Here is a 12314-nt window from a genome sequence, read left to right as displayed (position 1 = left end):
TCTGCCCCATACAATGCCACACTTCATACAAATCACTCCCCTAGTCTCTTCCTTAGTTATTTTTCTAGAGTTCCGCATAAGATGCTCCTTTTCTATTAAAAGCTTCCTTGACCATTGGTATCCTCCTTTTGACTTCCTGATAGCAGCTCATGTTACTGCTTATAGTATACCCCAAGTATTTGAAGCTGTCCACTTGATCTACTGCGTCATTTAGAATTCGCAAGTTTACCTTCTTTATTTTTCTTCCTATGACCAAGGTCTTTGGTCTTCGTCTTATCTGCATTTATCTTCATCCCATACTGCTCACAGCTGTCATTTAGCTCCAGTAGCATATCCTTTAGTACCATCTCCTCTTCTGCTAATAACGCCATATCATCAGCAAATCTTATGCACTTATTCTTCTTCCTCCTATCACTCCTCGAATGTTCTGAAAATAGTTCTTTACTAAATCCTCCAAGTAGATGTTGAACATGGTAGGTGATAAAGGGCATCCTTGATGTATTCCTCTCCCTATTTCACTTCCTTCAGACATTTATTCTCCTATCCTGATTTTGACTAGTTGTTTCATATAAAGATTACTGAACAGCCTTCTCTCTTTCCAATCTACACCTACTTTCTTCAGGATCCCCATCAGTTTATTTCACTCCACTCTGTCAAACGTCTTTTCTATGTCCACAATTACTACATACACTTCTTTATTCTTCTCTAGATATCTTCAACCGATTGTTGGTAGCAGTCCAATTGCATTTCTCGTACCTTTTCCTTTCCTGAAGCCGAACTGCTCTTCTTCCAATTATTGTTCTTCCATCTTAGAATATAAACGTCGATTCAGTATTCTCAAGAGAATCTTCGTCGAGTGCGATCTGACAGTCCTGAACTCTTTACATTTCTTGACATTATTTTTCTTCGGTATTGGAACCAACACTACCTCCGTAAAATTTTCAGGTCATTCATTACAATAAAATAGGATCAATGTTTTCAACAAAATTATTTTTAATTTTCGTACGTGTTATACATTTCTTTACAGTGCAGAACGTTGTTTTAATGGTCTCTGACAGGTAGACAATATTACAATATATTATTTGATCAGATTAAAACTTTCTCATGTATCGATATTCAATTCATAATTCATATTATGACTGGTGTACATTATGGAAAATTTAGTGTAGGCCTAGTGTACAATTTAGTGTGATGTATTTATTATTATTATTATTATTATTATTACTACTATTATTATTATTATTATTATTATTATTGACATCATTATTATTATTATTGCTATTATTAAATACAGGGCTATTATACTTGTACTAATGCCAATAATTACAATAAATTCATATTATACATTGCTATGCGTTTTATTTATTATTTAAGGAACTAACTGCTACAATTATATATAAAACGTATGCATGAATGCATATGTGTAGACTGATAGGTGGATGGATGAATGAATGGATATGTGGATGGATGATTGTATTTTGTTATTGTTATATGCCATTTAAAATATTCTACAAAGGACAGGTGAATACATAAAGACGGGAACTTCGTTAGAAGTAATATTTTAAACTTTATTTCTATTATGAAAAATCAATGTAACTTATTTTTTTTTTAGTTTGTAATAATATTATAGTTCTACTTCAAAATATTGTGAACATGATATACAAAGAAATTAATTAAATGGTGGTGAAAGAAACGAGAAGAAAGAGTGAAAAAAGAATGAAAGAAAAAACCGAAAGACTAAATAAAAAATATATAGCCACGTTTAGAACTTTCTTTAAAAATTAATTGTGCTTCTCGTAATTGTGACTTACATTAATTATATGAGAGTAGGATCGTTTTCATTAGCTTCATATTTGAAAGTTTTAACACAATTTAGAAAGCGGAGCAAGTGCAAACATTGAGAAGAGAAAGTTAGATATTTCAGAAGTTATGCTTTTGTAGAGGAGGGAATAGAGATTATTATAATTTTATATTGGTTATCACACACCGTAAATGTTCATAAGAAATTAATGTACAAAGTCAAAGTATTACAAATCCAAGAGAAAAATGTTCCCCATAGCACATATACTATATCCTCGGATTTGTGTGAATAGTTTATCTCACTTCCAGCTGTCTTTATTCTTGGGAAAGCACTTGACTATTAGTTTCATTGCAGGTTGAATCAGCTACACAGTTAGGCCTATCCGCAAGATGTATTTGGGACAAGAGCACATTGGATGTATCAGGTGTGATTGAAAATAAAAAAATCAACAATTTACAAAATTATCTAATATCCTCATGGATTACATAAAAAACAAACACCAAGTGAGAGAAAACTGCTGCTGTAAATTTACTCTATTGATAGTAACACTTGTATGTGTATTTATTTACACTGCAAGTGGGCAAGCACCCCGTGGCAGTGGTATATACAATATTAACAATACACAATAAAATGATAACCAATACACAATAAAATTTTACAACACATATACAATTTTACACACAATACAATAATAATACACAATACAAACAATAATAATACACAATATAATTTAACACAATAATAATAAAACATAAAATAAAATACCTAATTTCACAATACAACCTACATAATTATCTATAGGTCCTACATAAGTTTCAATAGTCTTTCACTTTACTCTCATCTCATTCCCTGTAGTGGCTCTATGACGCATTTCACTAACACTTTAGCACACATTTCACTGACACTCTGTAACACATTTCACTGACACTATAGAACACATTTCATTGACGCTATAAATTATCACTGATCGGAACTGTTCACTGCACTGTAAAACCATAACTTCACTGACTCACCTCGCTTCACTGATACAACAGTTCAAATAAGTCAAATAAGTACATCCTTATGCATACTTATAAACAGAACTACATTTAAACTAAACATTTCTAGTCTAAGACCCTCTTACACGCTAGTTTTAAATAATTTACAATTCAAACCAAGGAAGTAAACTCGTCAGCCTAGATAAATACATGTCACCTTAAAAAATTAAATGTTGAATGTCACCTTAATTTTAATTTTCACTTTATATACAACTTTTTTAATTATTCTTGAATCTCCTTAAGGAAGGACAGCCCTCAAAGACCGCTGCAGGTAGGTCATTCCAATCATTTATAGTTCTATTTAAAAATGAGAATTTACCTACATCCGTTTTCTGTTTCCTACATTTGATTTTAAAATCATGATCGTTCCTACCATAGTACGTTGGCTTTTCTAACCTAGCCGTTATGTCTACCCATGCTTTCTGACCTAGATGTGCTCTATACAATGATGTTATTCTAGTTTTCCTACGTCTGTTTTCCAAAGTTTCCTATTTAAGTTCTTTTATCGTATCGTTTCCATCTTCTCTTTTACCTTTAACAAATTTAGCTGCCCTATACTGGATTCTTTCTAAGGAATTTATCTGATATATTCTATAGGGATCCCAACACGTAGTTCCGTATTCCATTAACGGTCGCACTAACGTTAGATATGCTATTTCCCTCGATTTGGGGCTAGCCTTTCTCAAGATTCTCATAATAAAGTGAAGTGCCCTCCATGCTTTACCCGTAACATTATCAACATGCTCTCCTCAAGAAAGTTTGGAGTTTAAATACACTCCTAGGTATTTACAACATTGTTATTGCGGAATTACAACACCACTGAATTCGTAATTAAGACTAGTTTCCTCTCGGGTTTGACAAAATGTTATAGATTTACTTTTAGAACCATTTATTTTCATCCTATGCTTTAACGCCCAGTTATAAATTTTATTCAAGTCTGTTTGAATAGCATCTACATCTGAATTATTTCTAATCTTTCTATAGATAATGCAGTCGTCTGCAAATAGCCTCATATTTGATGTAATATTCTGGCATAGGTCATTTACGTATATTATAAAGAGTAATGGACACAGAACGCTGCCCTGTGGCACCCCTGAACTTATATTTCCAATTTCCGATATTTCATGACCTACTCTAACTCTCTGGGTTCCACCTTTTAAGAATTCTTGGATCCATAGCACCACTCTTTTATCTATTCCTAGCCTACTTAACTTATCTATTAATATGTCATGTGGCACCAAATCAAAAAAACAGGTAGGGTAACAAACAATGCTTTTAGATATGTTTATTGATCTTGAAAGCAAATAATTATTTTCAAGTTTACAGTACCTATATTAAAAAAATGAACACTACTGGATAAAAATCAAACCCATTGTTGTGTTTATTGTCTCAATGCATCTGACAACAACAACAACAACAATAATAATAATAATAATAATAATAATAATAATAATAATAATAATAATAATAATAATAATAATAATAATAATAATAATAATAATAACTTGAATGTTTTAGAATTTATTTGGATTACAAGATAAGGAAGCCAGTGCTGCAAACGTTAAATTTAAGAACACGCATGGTGAAAACAAAATGGAAATGCGACAACTGGCATGGTCCTTCGTACTGTACAATGTAGTCACTTGGGGAGGCATATTTGAAACTGATTAGCTGATGTAAAAAAAATAACAAACATTCACTACATAAACCTATTTACTCATTTTTGTGTAAATATATGTACACACACATGCACGCACGCACATACACACAATCATACGAAGATGTGCCTATTTCTTTAAAATCTGTACCGAAATGAAAGCAACTCCTCTGACTGTCTACGAAATAGAAAATATGCATATGATAGATACACGCTACAATCTGATAGGGGTGCCACATTTCCTTTAGCAGATGGAGGTGAACAAAATTTTATACAATAGGATAACCTATTCATAAAAAGGAGTCGAAAAGTTAGCTAGGGTAAGTACCTATATATTTCACCCATTTTAACGATAAAGTGACACCATTATCTTATACATTATGTACGAACAAGAAAAATAAAGAAAGTAAACGTGCGAATTCGAAATGACGAAGTGGAACAAGTAAACAGCTTCAAACACTTGGGGTGTGCTGTAAGTAGTAACATGAGCTGCTGCCAGGAAGTCAAAATGGCAAAAGAAGCTTTTAATAGAAAAAGGAGCATCTTCAGCGGACCTCTGGAAAAAGAACTAAGGAAGAGACTAGTGAATCGCTTTGTGCGGAGTTTGGCATTGTATGGGAAAGAAACATGAACATTAAGACGAAGTGAAGAGAAACGAATAGACGCATTTGAAATGTGGATATGGAAAAGAATGGATCGTATAAATATACTTATTTACATACTTACAAATGGCTTTTAAGGAACCCAGAGGTTCATTGCCGTCTTCACATAAGTCCGTTGTCGGTCCCTATCCTGAGCAAGATTAATCCAATCCCTACCATCATATCCCACCTCCCTCAAATCCATTTCAATATTATCCTTCCATCTATGCCTTGGCCTTCCCAAAGGTATTTTCCCCTCAGGTCTTCCAACTAACACTTTATATGCGTTTCTAGAATCACCCATACGTGCTACATGCCTTGTCCATCTCAAACGTATGGATTTAATATTCTTCATTATCTTAGGTGAAGAATAAAATGCGTGCAGTTCTGCGTTGTGAAACATTCTCCATTCTCTTGTAAATTCATCTCTCTTAGCCCCATAAATGGACAGACAGAATAAGAAATGAAGCTCTGCTAGAAGGAATGGGTGAGAAAAGAATAATGCTGAACTCATCAGGAAGAGTACTGTATTGTATTTATTTACATCCCATGGTAGAATATGAAACATGTGAAATAAATCTTAACAGTACTACAAAGTCTTAATTAAAGTCACAATCTAGTTGAAATATATACAGAATAGTTTTACAATATATTAGTACAACACGAAGGGTTAGTACATACATACATACATACATACATACATACATACATACATACATACATACATACATACATACTGAGCCGTGCCCACGACCACGGCCGTTCACCTAGTACGTCACTTCATCCGTCAGAGCGCTCTCAGACGTCACAGTATAGATAGCGCTATCAATCCCTTCATTTGTTCTTTCCCAAATAACCCTATTGGCCGTTCATTACGTCTCACGAGGATAGAGGGGGAGAGAGTTTACCTGTTTTAATGGAGATACACGGAGCGTCACTCGGGTTCCGGTACGCGGTAGATACACTTAACAAGACGGCTCTCGTACGCGGGAGATACACGGAAACAGTTGGCTCAGATTCAAGGTCTCGTACGCGGCAGAAACATTTAACAAGACTTAGAATTTTGGTACGCGGCAGATATAGACAACGTGACTCGGGCTTTGTACGTGTTGGGGATAGATCTGTGGAGTAGTTATATTGCGTCGTGTGTCTTTGGGATTTTAGTGGATCGTAGTTTTGAAATGTCGCTTGCTTGTGATACGTCTTGGGGGAAGTTTTAGTATTTGCATCGAGTAACATATTTGTGAGATATATGTGTTTGAGGTAAATTGTATTTGGGAATTATGTAATGAGATTTGATTTGAAACGTGAGTTCATGTTCCGAGACGGTTAGAGTGATAAAGCAGCGGTTACGGTCTCACATTTTGTTTTGTGTATTCCCTGCTCCATTTGATTATTGGTTTCCTTCGCCGCTATTTTGTTATCATATGCGTCGAGTTTTGTTAGTATTTAAACGATCTCTGAGATTGGAATTATTGTCCGTTACTTATTACGTGTATCTGTCTCCATCCCTCTCTCACTCCGTTGGGTGTTCATTTTGTAAAGTGCAGAGATTTGTGTTAGTGCAATTTGCACAGAGTATGTGAGCAATATGTGCAATGGGTAATGTATAGTGATCAGTCATGTAATGTCTTATGCTGGGTAGAGTTTCTCTCTTATTGAGTGTATATGTATTTATAGTTTGGTTACTCAGTTTGAGTGGTATCTATGCTCGAAAGGATCATGTATTAAGTTAATGTGCCGGCTGGGTGTTGTGTTCAGATTCATACTCAGATAGTTAATATATATATATATATATATATATATATATATATATATATATATATATATATATATTTAAAGAGTGGTTCATGAACATATGGCTAATAGGTTAGTCACTGATTGTCGAGAGACGGCCATATTAGATTGTTTAATCACTTATAAGTGTGTTCGCCTCAGCCTTGTGATACTTACATGATTTACATATCTTGGGGATATCATTTCAGATTAGTTTGTCCCATTTTCACTCACCCATTTCATATTTATTGTTATTTCATTTTTCATTTATGTACATTGTTACTTATTATTGTTAATTAGCCTATATTTGTTTTACAAATTCACACTATTCATTTCTAAAAGTCTTCCACTGCGCACATCCAATCTTTCCAATGTGCCCTCCACCTGGCGAAAGCAGCCAATATAAGATGAAGAGGAGGAGTGGATGATCGTACCGCCGCCGTCCTCCACTCCACAACAATACATAGGCCTACATACATACATAAGTAAGTGTTCTGACCATGGGCAAGTCTTTCACTGCAAACCCAGCATTCTCCAGTCTTTTCTATTTTCTGCCTTCCTCTTAGTTTCCGCATATGAACCACATATCTTAATGTTGTAGATAACAGAAATATTCATACAAAGTTGTTAATTGCCATAAATTCACCTATAGAATGGAAGGCGTGAGAAATTAGGTACTTTTTTAATTTGAACCTAAATAATTGTATGTTTTGAGTTTAATTTTTTGTATCCATAAAGAGACTATTAAAATATTTATTGTCATATAATCACTTTTTGATAGCACGATAGATTTGCCGATGGAGTATGAAAGTCATGTTTGACGAATACTTATACTATGGACTCTTGAATTAGTTATAAAGTTTTAACGATTACATACGAGGAAGTTTATTAAAAGGAATTGGCTGGGTCGCTGGCTAAGAAGAAATTGTCTTCTGAAGGATGTACTGGAAGGAATGGTGAACTTGAGAAAAGATCGGGGGCAGAAGAAGATATTTAGTTGATAGACGACATTAAGGTTTGAGGATCTTATTCGGAGACCAAGATTAATGCAGAAACTAGAAAAGGTTGGAGAATGCTGGGTTTGCAGTAAGGATATACTCTTGAGCAGAAAACTATGACTGAATACAATTACAGAATTATTGTTATAACTTACGGCTAATTAAAATTAGTAACATCGAAACAACAAGTGCTTCTTACACCTCTTTTATCTCTCGCCAATGCATGTACTGCCTATTTGACCTGATCCAACTTGAGATATTCTCGAATGGTTGGATCACATGAACCTTTGGTGACATCAATCTGCCTAAGGGAATGCACTTCATTCAAAACACCATTCTTTCAGGTTTATAGTTTTTACGATAGACTTTGAAGTTGAGGTCCCATTCGGAAAGATACAAGTTAACTGATAGTGGAGTGTTGAGTGGAGGTGAGGGGAACAGGCTAGGGCTTGTTTAATTTTTCCAACTATCATATCTATCCATTGTCTAGGTCTGGTTGGATGTTTCGTACATACTAGTACTGAAGCTAGGGCAGTTGTGATAACGTAAAGTTATCATTGCGATGTAGAAAACGAAATTCAAATTTTTAAATGTACGTTATTAAATTATTTCTGCGAAAGAAACTTACAAGAAGAAATAAATAAATATATTTTTGAAGACAAAATGCGTCACAACTGCTGGCAAAAAAAAAAAAAATACGGCCTTAAAAGTAGGGTGAAAAGTTATAATGGCTTAATTTCGAAGTATCTATGTTAAAAAATTGTAACATTTAAATTAAAATTAAAAATGGAAGACATATTTAGAATGCGCTATTTAAATTACTATAATATTTTTTACTGATAAATTTTAAGTATCTTATGATTTGGTGTAGAGATGAACAAAACTAACTGTCGCTCTCGCTCGCTATGTTCGCTGCATTTGTCTTTCGAGTCTCGGCTCGTCATTCTCGCTACGCTTCTAGTCTCGTCATTCTCGAAATAGCATTTGGTCGGCGTGGAAATATTTCGTAACTTTGAATAACATACATCATTGAAATAAATAACATAAATGTTTAAATGAGACAGAAAGACAAAACAGAACAGTATCTTAGTTATCAAAATGTGCTGGTTCTATTATATCATATTACCTATGGTTACAGGCCTATAAATAAAAAAAAACAATTCTCAAATAAATTTGCATTTCTAAGAAACATAAAACATGACATTAATATCTTTTTACTTTAGATTGCACACTTGATCTTAAACATATGAAAAGAAAATTCCTAGCCTTTTAATAAGGGCCTAGTAATTAAATAAGACTGGGGAACGTATTATTATACACTGAAAGGTAGAGATGATGTTTCAAATAGGCTACTTGATTGTTTATACATATATGAGGGGTTCACAACCAGAGTGGACCAAGCCCATCTGGAATAGTTCTGAGATATTGAGTCTTAATGTTCCTGGCTCACGCTTAGCAACCTTCACCTTCCACAGAGCAGTGTATATTAGAGAGTACCGCATTCTCGACGGAGGCAGCCATATTTACTCCTTGCTCGGCACAGAAGCATAAGCAGTAATGCTAGAACGATGGTGATTAAAGGCGATATCATACATGTTGTTGTAGTTTATTGAACACAGGAGACAAGAATTAACAAACATTATTGTCATAGCGAAATGACTCATGGGAGATAACTCTTTATTATTTATGTTATGTCCATTTCAATAGGGATAACATCAACAATTTTCTAATGCAATTCTCACACCAACATTTCGACCGCCACATTTAGCAAATTGTTGTCGTGCATTTGCTATAACAGACAATTTTCTTAACAATAAATATATTCTAGTTCTAAAATAGTGATAAGACTTTTTCAAATATATTATAACGAATTGAGAACGTATGAGTTGAAGTGTTAATGAATAAAGACTTCAAATCCTTTAGTGTCAATACATTTTCTACCAACGTTTCACATTTTTCTGCATTTAGAATTATATCAAACACGAATTTATAAGGGTATACGTGACATTTCCATGTACGACTTGAGAGTCACTAATATGCTAATAAAATTTATAGATTCATCCCTGTTATCAGTTATTATTATATAACTTATTTTGTTTTATTTTGAAAAATACTGATCCCAACAAATAATAAAGAGCTTGTTGTTCACTCAAGTCAATATTTCCATTTTCAGTTAAATTAAAATTTAGCCTATATCAATTTCTTTTGCTCATATTCATCTTCACTAGACCTTTCTGTTTCGGGTTTACTTACATCTATACTTAGAAACTCAACTAATTTTTCAGAATCGCAAACTTCCCCAAAGGTCTTTTTCCCCCCGGCTTCCCAACAATATTCTATATGGATTTCTGGATTCGTCCATACGTGCTACATGCCCTGCTCATCTCAAACGTCTGAATTTAATCTTCCTAATTATGTCAGGTGAAGAATACAATGCGTGCAGTTCTGCGTTGTGTAACTTTGTCCATTCTCCTATAACTTCATCCCTCTTAGCCATAAATATTTTCCTTACTTACTTACTTACAAATGGCTTTTAAGGAACCCGAAGGTTCATTGCCGCCCTCACATAAGCCCGCCAGCGGTCCCTATCCTGTGAAAGATTAATCCAGTCTCTATCATCATACCCCACCTCCCTCAAATCCATTTTAATATTATCCTCCCATCTACGTCTCGGCCTCCCTAAAGGTCTTTTTCCCTCCGGTCTCCCAACTAACACTCTATATGCATTTCTGGATTCGCCCATACGTGCTACATGCCCTGCCCATCTCAAACGTCTCGATTTTATGTTCCTAATTATGTCAGGTGAAGAATACAATGCGTGCAGTTCTGTGTTGTGTAACTTTCTCCATTCTCCTGTAACTTCATCCCGCTTAGCCCCAAATATTTTCCTAAGCACCTTATTCTCAAACACCCTGAACCTATGTTCCTCTCTCAGAGTGAGAGTCCAAGTTTCACAACCATACAGAAGAACCGGTAATATAACTGTTTTATAAATTCTAACTTTCAGATTTTTCGACAGCAGACTGGATGATAAGAGCTTCTCAACCGAATAATAACACGCATTTCCCATATTTATTCTGCGTTTAATTTCCTCCCGAGTGTCATTTATATTTGTTACTGTTGCTCCAAGATATTTGAATTTTTCCACCTCTTCGAAGGATAAATCTCCAATTTTTATATTTCCATTTCGTACAATATTCTGGTCACGAGACATAATCATATACTTTGTCTTTTCGGGATTTACTTCCAAACCGATCGCTCTACTTGCTTCAAGTAAAATTTCCGTGTTTTCCCTAATCGTTTGTGTATTTTCTCCTAACATATTCACGTCATCCGCATAGACAAGAAGCTGATGTAACCCGTTCAATTCCAAACCCTGCCTGTTATCCTGAACTTTCCTAATGGCATATTCTAGCGCGAAGTTAAAAAGTAAAGGTGATAGTGCATCCCCATGCTTTAGCCCGCAGTGAATTGGAAAAGCATCAGATAGAAACTGACCTACACGGACTCTGCTGTATGTTTCACTGAGACACATTTTAATTAATCGAACTAGTTTCTTGGGAATACCAAATTCAATAAGAATATCATATAATACTTCCCTCTTAACCGAGTCATATGCCTTTTTGAAATCTATGAATAACTGATGTACTGTACCCTTATACTCCCATTTTTTCTCCATTATCTGTCGAATACAAAAAATCTGATCAATAGTCGATCTATTACGCCGAAAACCGCACTGATGATCCCCAATAATTTCATCTACGCACGGAGTTAATCTTCTCAAAAGAATATTGGACAAAATTTTGTACGACGTCAACAAAAGTGATATTCCTCGAAAGTTACCACAGTTGGTTTTGTCCCCCTTTTTAAAAATAGGTACAATTATAGACTCCTTCCATTGTTCTGGTACAATTTCTTTGTCCCAAATAGCAAGTACAAGTTTATAAATTCCGCTATATAATGCACTTCCACCATCTTGTATTAATTCTGCTGGAATTTGATCGATACCTGGAGACTTGTACTTTTTCAGATTTTCTATCGAAATTTCGACTTCTGAAAGCGTGGGTTCGGGTATAAATGGCTCAGCAGTTTGTATTTCAATTTCGTCCCGATCATTTCTATTTGGCCTATGTACATTTAGTAATTGCGCAAAATAGTTTTTCCATCTGTTTAGGATTGATGGAGAGTCTGCAAGCAAGTCGCCATTCTCATCCTTGATCACGTTTACCCTTGGCTGATATCCGTTCTTAAATTCCTTTATACCCTTATATAAATCTCGAATGTTTTTATTCTTACTATTTGTTTCTACCTCCTAAGAACCTTATTCTCAAGCACTCTTAATCGCTGTTCCTCAAAGTGAGAGTTCAAGTTTCACAACCATACATAACAACCGGTAATATAACT

The sequence above is a fragment of the Periplaneta americana genome, chromosome 2 (genome assembly GCF_040183065.1).
Source record: "Periplaneta americana isolate PAMFEO1 chromosome 2, P.americana_PAMFEO1_priV1, whole genome shotgun sequence".
NCBI classification, from domain to species: Eukaryota; Metazoa; Arthropoda; class Insecta; order Blattodea; family Blattidae; genus Periplaneta; species Periplaneta americana.
Note: the sequence above shows the minus strand (reverse complement) of the source record.